Source organism: Henckelia pumila, chromosome 3 (assembly GCF_033568475.1).
Source record: "Henckelia pumila isolate YLH828 chromosome 3, ASM3356847v2, whole genome shotgun sequence".
NCBI classification, from domain to species: domain Eukaryota; kingdom Viridiplantae; phylum Streptophyta; class Magnoliopsida; order Lamiales; family Gesneriaceae; genus Henckelia; species Henckelia pumila.
Window position 1 is genome coordinate 143837453 of NC_133122.1, and position 16245 is coordinate 143853697.

The following is a 16245-nucleotide window of genomic DNA, read 5'->3' on the forward strand; positions in this document are numbered from 1 at the left end:
GATTGATGAAGTCTGCGTGTTTTATTCCGTACAGGATGACGTATCGTCATGATCAGATGACTGAGTTGTATGTTAGCAATGTTGTGAGACTGCATGGTGTGCCGAAGTCGATCGTTTCAGACAGAGATCCTAGATTCACTTCTCACTTCTGGCGCAGTCTTCAGGGGGCACTTGGTACTCGATTGCATCTGAGTACAGCTTATCATCCTCAGACCGATGGACAGTCAGAGCGGACTATCCAGACGTTAGAGGATATGCTGCGAGCGGTAGTGCTAGACTTTGGCACTAGTTGGCAGGATTCTTTGCCTCTTGTCGAGTTTTCTTACAACAACAGCTTCCAAGCGAGTATCGGTATGGCGCCTTTTGAGGCTTTGTATGGTAAGAAGTGCCGATCTCCGTTGTTTTGGGATGAATTGTCCGAGTCACCAGATTTGGGACCGGAGATGCTTAGAGATATGACAGAGCAGGTTAAGATCATTCAGACCAGAATGAAGTCAGCTCAAGATAGACAGGCGAAGTATGCGAATGTCAGGCGTAGACCTCTGAGTTTTGATCAGGGAGACCGAGTCTTTCTGAAGATTTCACCTTTCAGAGGCACTGTTAGATTTGGGAAGAGAGGGAAGTTATCTCCAAGATTCATCGGGCCGTACAAGATTCTCGAGAAGATAGGCGATCTTGCCTACAGACTTGCACTTCCTCCGTCTTTATCTGGTATTCACGACGTTTTTCACGTCTCTATGCTGCGAAAGTATCAACCAGATATTTCTCATATCCTTCAGCCTGACGAAGCCGAGTTAGACGAGACTCTGAGCTATTTTGAACGACCGATCCAGATCCTTGATCGAAAAGAAAAGCAACTCAGAACCAAGTTGATTCCGTTGGTGAAAGTGCAGTGGAGCCGTCACGGAGTCGAGGAAGCGACTTGGGAGACAGAGTCTGACATGAGACAGCGTTTTCCAGAGCTATTCGGATGACGTGAGTTCTTCTTACTGTCTTTAGTTCTTTATTCTATCTTATGAGTTGTGGTTCTCGTTGATTTCGAGGACGAAATCTCTTCTTAGTGGGGGAGAATTGTAACGCCCTGTTTTTATCTTAAATAAGTTTATTTGAGTTAATCAGAGATTACAGAGTTCTCGAGCCGGTTTGATTTTGATCAGGGTCCTTTTTGCAAAAATTGGATATTTCAGGGACTAAAACGCAAATATTGATTTTTATATATTATCTACACTTAGATTTTGTTGACAAAGTCTTCTTCTTCCTCCTCCAAACCGTGAGCTCCATTGAAGACGCCTCCAACCTTTTCCAAGCTTCCAGATTTCAGTCCGAGCTCGATCCGGCCGTTGGAATTTATTTCTGAAGGCAGATTATCGATCACTGCAGTGAGAACTCTATTATATCGTAAGTTTTTCTACGATCGGATACATTCTAGTTTTTGGATGTTGTTAGAATCGTTCTAGATTCGAGTATGTTGTTCTAGACAGAGTTCTGATCGTTTATTATCTGTCGGTTTTGAATTAGAGCGACGTTTGGATTTGTTATGATTTTTGGAAGCCATTTTCGAAAACGTGGATTTTGAGATTGATGGGTTTGCTTTGTTATTGTTGTTTTGGACATTGATATGAGGTTATATCAGTATTGAACTGCTGTCTGCATTTTCGGTTTGTTCAGTTTATAATTGTTATGCCGTCGGTTTGAGTTTTGGGTTTTCGAATCGTTTTTGGTATTGAGTGAAGCCTTGGCTTGTGAATGATCGTGGTTGTTAATCAACTCTTGTATTCGTACAGATTCGTTGGAGTGTGTCGAGCCCTGTGTTAGCAGCATTGTTCGTCGAGAGTTGGACGAAGAACGGTAAAGAGATTTCCTTGAACCGTTGTTGGTTGTTTAGGTTGTCTAGTTGTTGATACAATCTTTTATTGTAGCTTGTCCGGAGTTGGATCTACGGCATTGAAAGGTAAAAGAAATCTTTGTAGCCGGATAGCATACTCGGGACAGTTGGTTCTCGAGTTTCCTTTGAAATCACATATTGCATTGATACTGGTTCTAGTTTATGGAACCTGTATTTTGTTGATTATTTGAATGAATTATATGGCTAAGTTCCTTTTGTTTCCATATGCATTCATATTGAGCCAGCACTATTGTTTCGATGGGCAGAACAACCTTTTGTTAGACGTTTGGGAGCTATATTCGAGTGGCCTAGGACGTAGTCGTTGCGCCTAGTGATAGCATACTCATTATAGTTGCTCAAATTCTAGAGGAGTGGGATACGTGGCACCACCTCGATTGGGAGAGTCGGTGAGTCGTCACGTGATCTCATCCTCGGGATCCCAAAAGCACAGCAGCAATCCTTTGTTATCAGATTTGATATCCCGGTTTAAAGACATGCATTTCATTACGTTGTTATTGATTTTGTTGTTGTCTTGGAAGCATGTTTATTGTTGTATTACTTGATATGTTGCTTTTACTGGGATTATCATTCTCACTGGTTATCCGGCTGTTGCTTTGTTTTGTATGTGTACTTGGCAACAGGAAGGGCAGGATCAAGTCAGCATAGACCTGGTTAGCGTCCAGAGCAAGAGATAGAAGTGAGACTCGTTTAGAAGTCGAATCAGCATGTCAACCTAGTTATGTTATGCGTTCATGTTTAGTCATTCGAACTTCTCGTATATGTTTTGTAAGCAAGAAAAGATGTAGGTGCTATCAAATTGAATGTTGCTCTTCCCTAAACCTTTCTTGTATTGTTATTGGAATATCAAATACTCTTAATGCTAGTGTTTAGGTTTTGATTGAGTTTATTTCAGTGCCTTAACTTCTCTGGGCGAGGGGATGGCGCGGGCGCGCGGCCTCTTTGCGAGGTGTGGGCGCGGGCTCTCCTAATTAAAGCGCAGGCACGCTAGTTTTTGCGAGGTATGAGCGCGGGCGCGCTGGGATTTGCGGGGCGTAGGCGCGGGCGCGCTAATGTCAGCGCGGGCGCGCGAGCCTCCTTTTAAAAAAAAATAATAATAATACTTTGGGTTCTTGTTTACTTATCGCTTGTCGTCTGATATTAGTTGATTAGAAACGAGGTCTCACAGAAACTCTGCTCTTTCTCTATTCTGAATGGAATAATATTTTACGAATAACTTTTTTTTCGCTTAACTAATCAGTTTCAGCTTCAAAAGTTATATCTATCATTCAATTACTAATTATGTTTCTTCTTCTCTGTTTTCATTTCGTACAGATTCATCTTCAAAATCTTTGTGTGTCTCAAATCTGATCTGATATCGACAAATCATGTCTGATCTGATGTTATATACTTCGGTAGTAGCATTTAAACACAGAGAATTCGGATTTCTTTCTCATCGTATCATCATAGCATTATCTCAAAATCGACTCAATAGTTGTCACAGTAATTATAATCATCAAGTGGCAACACATCAAATCAAGTAATACCGAATCAGGTATTAAAGTTCTGAGAATGTACTCAACATCTGGAAAATCAACTCAGATAATCCATCAATCGAAGAATGGTATAATGCAATCTCATATAACCAACTCTCAGAACATCAGTCAATCAATCGATGCCACATTCTATCGAAGAAATCTAAAGTATTAATCCTGACAATAGATTTTAAGCATTCCTGTAATTTCATCATATTTTTATCTTCTTCACAGCTATCTAGTCATATCTGTATCATATCTTATACAGCGTATTCTCAAAATTCTGATTAGTCTATTCAGACTATCTATTAATCAAAGTATAATATGATGCATTCATAGATTTCAAAGTATTCAGATCTGTTGATAATCGGTATCATATCAGGTAAAGTTCATTCTCGAAATTCGATTCATCTTCTCTGACTATTCTTCCAATTCAAGGATAATATGTTATACCTTTACCTCAAAAAGTACTCAAAGTCTTCTGATCATCTGTATTACAATTTAATATTAAACCCAATGTTTCAATCTGAAACATTATGTCGTGGCTTACTGTTCATCTTACAACGAATGTAATCACAATTCAGTGATTTGATCATAGAGACATATCATCGTATACAGTAATTTCATTCAATCTGTTCATAACTACCACCTGTATACCTCATATAAACTGCTTCATCTTGGTAGTTTCACAAAATGCTCTTTCAAATCATGATCTCATAACAATTCTAGAGTTTCTAAAGTGTCACTGAACTAATCTAGTCAATGATTCTCAACTTCATCAGAAACTCTCTGTACGTTTAACTTCAAAAACGTACTAATTCTCTTTATCTTCTGATAAAACAATTATTGGATGAATCTTAAATTCATTGTTGTGCATTTTCTTCAAAATCTGATATTTCTTTTTCGAAAATATCAAGCACAATCAGATAATCAATCATAATAGAATTCATTCATTCTGATCTGAGGCTTCAATTTATATCTCATTCTGGCATTCGTTACTGCATTCTCATCGCTTCAGTTTACTTTCTGTGTTTTTTTCATCATCTGAATAGTTCTGGATTATTTCAAATCAAAAATCATTCTGATTGGTGATATATTCGTCTGAATATTCAAACCAAAATACACAGAAATCTGGAATCAATTCATCGGATGACTATTTCATTACACATTTCTATCTCTAAATATCGACAATACATATCATGTAACCCAAAAATCATGGATCATATTCAAATTCTTCTATCAGTTACGAGCCAACAATCTTAAAATACGCTGAAATATCATCAAAGGATCAATAATTCTCAAAATCAAAAGAAATAAATCAATATTGAGAAAATCCCTCAATCAAGGTCATCCAAAAATCAAAACTTCTGGATAACAAACTCTGCACAGTGAAAACAACTCACTTGCATATCATAACTCCAAATGAGTGAATAATTCAGGTGCCATGAATACTCAATATCAAATATTTCAAGAATCATATCTCCATTAATGTATCGATTCAGCATAATTAAAGAAAAAACTCAATTGCAACTGATTTTCATACTATCATCTAGCTTATAACCTCAAAAGCCGTATTCAAGTCATAAAATCATCAATTCATAAACTCATCAATTCGCTATTCAATTACAGTTCACAACTTAAACTAAAGTCGACAATCTTACTGAAACATATCTATAAGCTCTACTCATTGGCATAACTACCAATGCTGGTTTAGATCTTGAACATATCTAGTGCATCGAATATACTGATTTCGAAATATTTCTATAATCAAGCATCATATATCAAACCGAAATCACAGAATCTTCATTCGAGATTCTATATCATATCATCATATTCATATGCACATCATGTTCTTGTTGATCTAAGTTTATCATTTCTTCTATTCATCAATTCTATTTCAGTTCTCCTTTGATCAGACTATTCATACTTCTCCTCAATACTCGAGTTCTGATCAAGAACCAATTCTTCTTCATTTTCACGGAATACATGCTTCCAATCAACTCAGATATTCAGGTAAACATGTACTTCGTAAAGCATAAAACATACTGATTGGTTAAATCACAAAATCAAGTGATTCAATCATCTGAAACTATCACTAATAAGTACTTGGTTATAGTCTCATAATCTATCATGCATTGTACCAAATATTTCACATATGAACAACATCATGTTCAATTTCATTTCATCGAAGCAATAGTTTTATTCTTCAACTCAATTCACAAATTCTCCTTTCTGACACAGAGGTTATTATATAATAAGCTTTCAGCTATCATATATCTATTGCACCTACAACATAAACAGGTTAAAACAACATAAATCTGTTACCTGTAAGTCTCGTTCTCAGGTGCAACGTTATTCTGACCCTCTGTATACTTCTGCTATTTGTTCTGAAAGAGTGGATGCCCGGTTAGCCAACTTGTGGCTAAGGGCTTTTATGACTCTATGTAAAACAATCTTTTGTTTAATATAATTTACACTTTTATAATGGCATTGACTTTATCTTTCTTCATATTGTTATGTTATGATATACTATTGTTGTTTTGATAAAGACCTTGAATATACTATAGTGTATGTAAGATGTGGTAGCACATGGGGATGGCTATCATGAAACACATCTTATAGTCACTGTATATTCTAAACTGTTCCTAGTCAATTGAGCCGTCCGCAAATAAGGATAAGGATCGCTTGAGATTGAGACTAGCATTTGCGATGCTGAGTACCACGTTTCATTGGTATGGAACATAGAGATGTTCAAAGCATGCAAATGGATATTCATATGATGAATGATCGAACTACCCTATTCGGACTTTTCAAGTGGTTATCACTTATCGAGTGGATAAAGTCCGCGGTTTTGGTTGTACACCATTAGTCCTTATTACTTGAAACATCATTGAGACTCTATATGCTAGTACTGTACTTTGACTCGTTTACCGATTCTATTGGGGTCATCAGGTGTCGGGATTGGGTACAGTTACGACACATATAGGAGTCGATGCTTTGTTGTCAAGGATTCACCACATACTTGCGAGTGTGGATATCCTATGCGATCTGAGGAGATATTAGTGTGACGAATCTCTGGCCAGAGTACATGATGTGTTTTAGGTTAATGGGTTATCCTAGTAACACATGCGATGTCACTAATAGATCTCCAAGATGTTATGCGTAGTTATCGAATCTCGAACGACTCTCGATATACCAATGGTTGTTGATTCAATCGGGATATTTGGTTGAAGAGACCGTACTGTACGCTAACCAAAATCTACTGGTTCTTGCAGGCACTATCAGTAATACCTAGGGAATCATGGGGCGATGTTGCTAGGCGCTCTTACCATGATTCGATGGGTAAGTCGGAAATTGTTGTTCCGAGTCACAAGGAGTTGTGAGCCCACGGCTAGCTGTATTCCTGAACCATTGAGGGTTACACAAGTAATGGATTACTAAAACCCCATAGAGATAGTTAAATTTAAAGAGTTAAATTTAATGAAAGAGAAGTTGGACTTCTTAACTAAAGGGAGTGGGATTTCCTAAAATGACATAGGGATGGGCATTTTTGGAAATCACTGAATTCAGATTCAAAAAAATTATCTTGACTCTAAAAGATGCAAAAATGGTTTCTGTGCACATTGGTGAAATTAGTTTATCAATCGGAGTCACGATGAATTTTATATTAATTTCTATAACAACAGGCTTGGCTTGTTGGGCTTAAGTAATGGATTGTGGGCTTTAAGGAGTTAGAGTCCTGATACAATTATAACTAGAAATTATCTATAAATATATGTGCAGTGTTCGAAAATTGCATGCAATTCATTATTAGAATTTTTGAAAACACTACAAAATATTTCAAGAGGATTTTCGAAATCCTCTGTCCCTTTCGGAGAAAATTCGGCTTGTGATTTTTATGAAAAATTACAATCTGAATTAACATATCATATCTGTTTATTCTCTACGCAAACTTCTGATTGATTTCTAGTGCAGTCAATCAGAGGGTTTTGTTTTCTATTCGTGGACCTGATTGAAGAAACGTTCGTTCATCAGTTTCGGGGATATACAACAAGAGCAGATTAAATTCTGTTGGTGTCCATAATCTCGCTTCGAAATTGAAGGTAAAATATTTAATTAATTATTATTTATTTTACTTGTGTGATTTAATCGTTAAACGTTTTGATACCCATGATATGAAATTGTTTCATATCAAAGAAAAATAAATTTTTTAAACTTCCGCTGCACCGGGTATCGATTCAATTGATCTGAACACGGTTTTCCAACAGTGGTATCAGAGCCAGGTTGCTCAGATCAAACGATTAAATTAATCGATTGTACAAAAAATTTTGGCCTCGGGTTTTTGAAACAAAACATATTTTTAAAAAAATCAAAAATTTTATTTTTCTGACGGGCAAGAAAAAAGGGCAGCGATCCAAGGGCAGCGATCGTCGCTGCCCAGCCCGCGCCCGGTCAGGGCACGGGCTGCCCGTGATTGTCCCGGGCAGCCCGAAAAAATTAAAAATTGATTTTTGAAAATTTTGAAATTCTAGTGTTTGATCCGATCGAAAAATGTTTTTGATAAGATCACGAGGCATCGGATTGAATTGTTCGAGTCCGAAATTTTTAAAATTGATTTTTGGATAAATTTGAATTTTTGGAAAATTTAAATATTTTATCCGTTAAATTGAATTTTGAAAATTGATTATTTTGGTACAATTGATGATAAGATGTGATCTTATGGATGGATAAGATAAAATATGATTTTATCTTTTAAATTATGATGCCACAGCATGTTTATCCAATTATTTAAATTTTGAATTTAAAATTGGATAATGGGATGATCGATTGCCATAACTAATTTTGTAGGTGTATGTTAGGAATTTACATTTGTCTTATTGTTGTTGGTGTTTATTAATGGGCTTGGTTTATAGCCCAATATGATTGTCATATGTAATAAAAGTGGTCCTGGTTTATGGCCCGTTCCCACCCCTACAAATATATCCCATATTTGTCATCGAAATTTATTAGACTTAGTGGGAGACAAAGATTTGAAGAAATGGTGGGCCCAGCAGGCAATGAAGACTGAAGAAATGTAAATTGGAAGCTCAATGTAATAGGATTGCATTGCATACCTGCATATTACCTAGGATTGGACTTAGACTCGTGATTGGCAACCACGGGTCGAATAGATAATGGGATCGATCATCCTTAAATAATATATGATATTATTGATGTATTCATGTTTAGAACAAATTGTATGAATCCCGCAAGCATACATAAAAATGAATGATGAGACAAATTTTCAAAATTAAAAATCCCTCATTTTAAATATGATTTAAAATTTATATCAAGATTAATAAAAGGGAATTTAAATATTGTTTAAATTTTCCTACCTTCCATCAACGATTAATGTATGAGATGCTACCCGCGGATATGGTCCAGCTCATATTTTTGGGGGGGCCCGTTCGTCGGAAAGCTGTACATTGGATCGACAAATGTTGTAAGTTGGGTGTAACTCCCATGGGATTGGCTCATATTATTGGGGGATCCACATGGCGACCGTCCATCACAACTTAATATTGATGGGTCATCTTGACATGTCACAATAAACGGCGTCATATTATTGGGCCCTTATTGGACATGAGGTAAATACATGGGGGTTACTTTGAAAGTAATTGGGCTCTACCTTTTGAAAATTATGGTTGGCTGATATTATTCGGGACTATGATTTGTCAATTGGACTCCATGTTCTCACTAAGGAAAAAGTTTCCCGTTTTCACTAGAGGGTGGTGAAATCGTTAAAATAGTGGGAGTGTAATTCATAAAATTAAAATTCGCCATATTTTATGTCTTAGTAAATTAATTAAACAATCACTGATTATTGTCTGTTTCCTTTTCAGTATATCGTTACAATGAATTCGCGTAATCCACTATTTGCAATTCTCGAACAAAACAAACTCACTGGCGCAAACTATACGGAATGGTTCCGTAAGTTAAAGATTATTCTCACTTCGGAAAAGGCTTTCTACGTGTTAGAGAAGCCGCCCCCGAAGGAAGCCTCGGCTAATACAAGTCCGAAAGAGTTGGCCAAACTTGATTTATGGTGGGACCATGATATCAAGGCCAAATGCTACATGCAGGCTTCGATGTCTGATGAACTCCAGAGGCGATTTGAGGATGCCGTGAATGCTGCTGACATTCACAAAGCACTCAAGGAGCTATTTGGAGCTCAGTCAAGGTCGGAGAGGTATGCCACTGTCAGAGAGCTCATGACAAGCCGCATGCGAGAGGGGACTTCTGTCCGTGAGCATGGGGTGCGCATGATTGGGCTCATTGAAAAGTTGGTAACACTCGACTTGACTTTGGAGCATGAACTTAGCGCGGACTTTTTGCTTCTATCACTTCCTTCATCGTTTGACGGTTTTGTGATGAACTTCAATATGAACAAGATAGAGGCCACCCTTGAAGAGATGGTCAATATGCTTGTCACATATGAAGCCACACTAAAGAAGGATAAACCGGTACTCTTGGTTGGCTCCTCTTCTAACTCTAAGAAAGGACCAAGTGGAAAGGGTAAGAAACGTTATGCCCCGCCCAAGAAGATTGTACCAAAGAAGAAGGGAAAGGCCAAGGCTTCAATTGGAATAAAAGATGAAAACGTTTGCCATTATTGCAAGAAACCCGGTCATTGGAAACGTAATTGCAAGGAATACCTCGAACAGTTGTGAACTGCAAAGGGTATGTTTTACATTGAAATAAATGTTTCGCTTAATACTTCTTCTTGGGTATTGGATACCGGATGTAGATCTCACATTTGCAATGATTTGCAGGTGATGACAAGAAGTCGTAAGCTAAGGATGGGTGAGACCCAGCTAAGGCTCGGGAATGGTTCTAGAGTCGAAGCCAAAGCTATAGAAGACATTTATTTAGTTTTGCAAAACAATTTTAAGTTATTTTTGAGAGATGTTTTATATGTTCCGGATTTGGTCAAAAATATTATATCTATTTCTATGCTTGATAGAGATGGTTTTTCTTGTAATTTTGTAAATGGGATTTGCAATATTTACAAGAATGAATGTTTGATTGGAAATGGACAACTTGAAAACGATCTATATAGCTTAAAATTAAAAGAAGTTCCAATTAATTATGTTGATAAACCGGTGACAACAATTAAAAGGAAAAATGATTGTCAAAACCCGGCAAACCTTTGGCATGCTAGGCTAGGTCATATTTCCTCAAGGAGGATGAACAAGCTAGTGGGAGAGGGCATGTTTGATATGTCTGATATTAACTCTCTACCTACTTGTGAGTCCTGCCTAAAGGGAAAAATGACTAAATCTCCTTTCAAAAGGAAACCTGAGCGTAGTCAAAATCTATTGGATTTGATCCATACAGATGTTTGCGGTCCATTTAGGATTGGTACTAAATGTGGCAACACCTACTTCATTACCTTTACTGATGATCATTCTAGGTATGGGTATTTATATTTAATGAAATATAAGTCTGAAGCATTTGAAAAGTTCAAAGAATTCAAGGCTGAAGTAGAAAACAAACTAGGTAAAAGTATTAAGGCACTTCGATCGGATCGAGGTGGATAATACTTAAGTACCAAGTTTTTGGACTATCTAAAAGAGAATGGGATTCTCTCTCAGTGGACTCCTCCTATGACACCTCAGCTTAATGGTGTTTTGGAGCGTCGCAATCGAACTTTGTTGGACATGGTTCGATCCATGATGAGTTTCACTGAGCTCCCACATTCGTTTTGGGGCTACGCGCTTGAAACGGCGGTATTGTTGTTAAACAACGTCCACACTAAAGCAGTAAATAAAACACCATACGAGTTATGGAATGGCAAAGCTCCTAAGTATTCGTACTTGAGGATTTGGGGATGTCCTGCTTACGTGAAGCAGACAGTGGAAGATAAGTTGGATAGTCGATCCACCTTATGTTATTTTGTAGGGTATCAGAAGAATTCAATCGGATATTATTTCTATCATCCTGCTGAAACAAAAGTGTTTGTTTCAAGGAATGCCACCTTCTTAGAGAAGGAGTTCTTATTGGATAAGAAAGGCAAGATGATGGAACTCGAAGAAATTCGAGAAGAACTCGAGATACAAAATAGCGATCCTATACCTCAAGAATCATCACAAGACACGCCTATTACTAGGAGATCTGAGAGGACTTCTAGGCCTCCTATTAGATATGGTCTTCTTCTTGAAGGGGATCAAAGTGAACCCGACATTGGATGTGATCCAAGAAACTTCAAGGAAGCAATTTCTGATGTGGATTCGAATTTATGTCTTGAAGCTATGCAATCGGAAATAGACTCGATGCATTCTAACCAAGTTTGGTCTTTAGTAGATCCTCCCGATGGAATTGTTCCAATTGGGTGCAAATGGATCTACAAGAGAAAGCTTGGGCCTGATGGAAAGGTATTGACCTACAAGGCACGATTGGTGGCAAAAGGTTATACTCAAAGACAAGGAGTTGACTATGATGAAACCTTTTCACCAGTCGCAATGTTCAAGTCCATAAGAATCCTTATTGCCATAGCAGCATGGTATGACTATGAGATATGTCAAATGGATGTAAAGACTGCATTTCTTAATGGAAACATTAAGGAAGAGATCTATATGACGCAGCCTGAGGGATACACGTCCATGGGAAGCGAGCATAAGGTATGCAAGTTTCAGAGATCAATCTATGGTCTCAAACAAGCATCAAGAAGTTGGAACCAGAAATTTGATGAAACAATAAAGGATTTTGGTTTCATCAAGAACCCGGAGGAACCATGCGTGTACAAGAAAGTAGTTAAGAATGCGGTAACATTCTTAGTACTTTATGTTGATGACATCCTAATCATGGGGAATGATGTAGGGATGTTGCAGTCAACAAAGATATGGTTATCAGGTAGATTCTCGATGAAGGATTTAGGTGAGGCATCCTATATTCTAGGAATTCAGATCTATAGAGATAGATCTAAAAGAATGATAGGACTCACTCAATCAACCTACATCGACACCATATTGAAAAGGTTTTCTATGGATGAGTCCAAGAGAGGACATCTACCTATGTGTCATGGAGTTTCTCTATCCAAGTCTATGTGTCCCAAGACTGACGAAGAGATAGAGAAGATGACACACGTGCCATATGCGTCAGCCATAGGTAGTATCATGTATGGGATGATATCTACCAAACCGGATGTGGCCTATGCTCTGAGCGTCACGAGCAGATACCAAGCCAATCCCGGTCAAATGCATTGGAAAGCCGTGAAGGATATTCTTAAGTACTTGCAAAGGACTAAGAATTTATTCATGGTTTATGGAGGGAGAGAATTGAAGTTGGAAGGCTATACCGACTCTAGCTTCCAATGTGATGTGGATGACTCGAAATCAACCTCTGGATTTGTATTCGTGCTCAATGGCGGTGCTGTCTCTTGGAAGAGTTCTAAGCAGGACACCACAGCGGATTCCACCACTGAGGCAGAATACATTGCAGCATCAGCTGCTGCTAAAGAGGCGGTTTGGATAAGGAAATTCATCCAAGAGTTGGGTGTAATTCCTGAAGCTGTTGGTCCAGTCCCGGTGTACTGTGACAACACGGGTGCCGTTTCTCAGGCAAAGGATCCAAGTTCTCATCAGAAGTCCAAACACGTACTGAGGAAATACCACATCATCCGGGAGATTGTGGAAAGAGGAGACATCAGTGTCGAGAGAGTGGCCTCTACAGACAATATCGCTGATCCGCTTACTAAGCCCTTGCCAGGACCATTGTTTGACAAACATCACGAAGCAATGGGATTACGTAGTATGACTAGTTGGCTTTAGGGCAAGTGGGAGATTGAAAGAGTGGGTGCCCGGTTAGCCAACTTGTGGCTAAGGGCTTTTATGACTCTATGTAAAACAATCTTTTGTTTAATATAATTTACACTTTTATAATGGCATTGACTTTATCTTTCTTCATATTGTTATGTTATGATATACTATTGTTGTTTTGATAAAGACCTTGAATATACTATAGTGTATGTAAGATGTGGTAGCACATGAGGATGGCTATCATGAAACACATCTTATAGTCACTGTATATTCTAAACTGTTCCTAGTCAATTGAGTCGTCCGCAAATAAGGATAAGGATCGCTCGAGATTGAGACTAGCATTTGCGATACCGAGTACCACGTTTCATTGGTATGGAACATAGAGATGTTCAAAGCATGCAAATGGATATTCATATGATGAATGATCGAACTACCCTATTCGGACTTTTCAAGTGGTTATCACTTATCGAGTGGATAAAGTCCGCGGTTTTGGTTGTACACCATTAGTCCTTATTACTTGAAACATCATTTAGACTCTATATGCAAGTACTGTACTTTGACTCGTTTACCGACTCTATTGGGGTCATCAGGTGTCGGGATTGGGTATAGTTACGACACATATAGGAGTCGATGCTTTGTTGTCAAGGATTCACCACATACTTGCGAGTGTGGATATCCTATGCGATCTGAGGAGATATTAGTGTGACGAATCTCTGGCCAGAGTACATGATGTGTTTTAGGTTAATGGGTTATCCTAGTAACACATGCGATGTCACTAATAGATCTCCAAGATGTTATGCATAGTTATCGAATCTCGAACGACTCTCGATATACCAATGGTTGTTGATTCGATCGGGATATTTGGTTGAAGGACCGTACTGTACGCTAACCAAAATCTACTGGTTCTTGCAGGCACTATCAGTAATACCTAGGGAATCATGGGGCGATGTTGCTAGGCGCTCTTACCATGATTCGATGTGTAAGTCAGAAATTGTTGTTACGAGTCACAAGGAGTTGTGAGCCTACGGCTAGCTGTATTCCTGAACCATTGAGGGTTACACAAGTAATGGATTACTAAAACCCCGTAGAGATAGTTAAATTTAAAGAGTTAAATTTAATGAAAGAGAAGTTGGACTTCTTAACTAAAGGGAGTGGGATTTCCTAAAATGACATAGGGATGGGCATTTTTGGAAATCACTGAATTCGGATTCGAAAAAATTATCTTGACTCTAAAAGATGCAAAAATGGTTTCTGTGCACATTGGTGAAATTAGTTAATTTCTATAACAACAGGCTTGGCTTGTTGGGCTTAAGTTATGGATTGTGGGCTTTAAGGAGTTAGAGTCCTGATACAATTATAACTAGAAATTATCTATAAATATATGTGCAGTGTTCGAAAATTGCATGCAATTCATTATTAGAATTTTCGAAAACACTACAAAATATTTCAAGAGGATTTTCGAAATCCTCTGTCCCTTTCGGAGAAAATTCGGCTTGTGATTTTTATGAAAAATTACAATCTGAATTAACATATAATATCTGTTTATTCTCTACGCAAACTTTTGATTGATTTCTAGTGCAGTCAATCAGAGGGTTTTGTTTTCTATTCGTGAACTTGATTGAAGAAACGTTCGTTCATCAGTTCTGGGGATATACAACAAGAGCAGATTAAATTTTGTTGGTGTCCATAATCTCGCTTCGAGATTTTAAGGTAAAATATTTAATAGTGATTATTTGTTTTACTTACACAAATTTAATCGTAAAGTTTTGATACCCAAATATGGAATCATTCCATATTAATAAAAATATATTTTTAAACTTCCGCTGCATCGGGTATCAATTCTAATTGATCTGAACACCGATTTCCAACATGTTCTTCATTCGAATCTTCTTAGAATCTATGTTTATTCGAACATGTTCTATCACATCTACCTAAATTTTCTTTACAATGCTTGGTCGTATATCTTCCTCCACAATGAGTGTAATAATTTCTAATATACTCTGCATTCAGACCCAAACACTTCTGTCTTGGTCCGCTAGAGTTAAAGAATTACTTTCATATCATGCACTTCATATCTGTCCTCTTCCTTCTCATCATTTCTTCATCAAAATCCACCAGCTGGTTGCTAGGTTTCGAAGTTGGTATTCAATCAATCTGATCCGATATTCATCTGAATCTTTCTGATATTTGAACAACTGGTCAAGTTCTTCGAGCCAACTGTTACCTACAACATCATCTATTCATTTGCTGATATTATGTTCTATTCAATCAGAGATACTTCATTCAGCTGAGCAATACCGTTCTGTTCTATTCAGTCTGACCATACCATTCTGTTCAGTCTGGCCATACTATTCTGTCAGTCTGGGGTGCTTACATCACCCAAAGAACACTGTTCTCTTCGATTCTGGGTGCTTACATCACCCGGGGAAAATCTTATAACAAAACGGTAAAAATTTCAAAAAAGTACAAATCAGTAAACTATGCAGTTGAATTTCAAATAAAGATCATGCTCACATGCAATTTATCAAATCATCGAATCATCAAATCGAATAAGGCATAATCATGCTATACTATAAATGCATGTGACGCAATCTACCCCGCTCAGCTTCTATCTCAGTCCAAGAACTTATGCTCTGATACCACCTGTTGTGAGGACCTCGGGTTGCTAATCTCTTCTTAGGGCAACTAATGGTTAATTAAATAATTAATCAAACAATTAAAGAATAATAAATCAAGAGCCGAATTTTTTTTTTTTTTAAATCCGGAGCCTCGCTCGATCGGGCAAAATCATCCGATCGAGCGAGCACCAAATCCCTGCTCTCGGTTCCCAAAATATATTGGCCTCGCTCGATCGGATGAACTCGTCCGATCGAGCGAGCCCAATATTTCATTTCTCTGTTTTTGCAAATTGATGGCCGCGCTCGATCCTAGCTTTTCACAGGATCGAGCATGCCATCAATTCTAGAAAAAAACAGAATCATTTTTCTGCTGTCAATCCTCAACTTTCAATATCAACAATCCAAAACTCAAC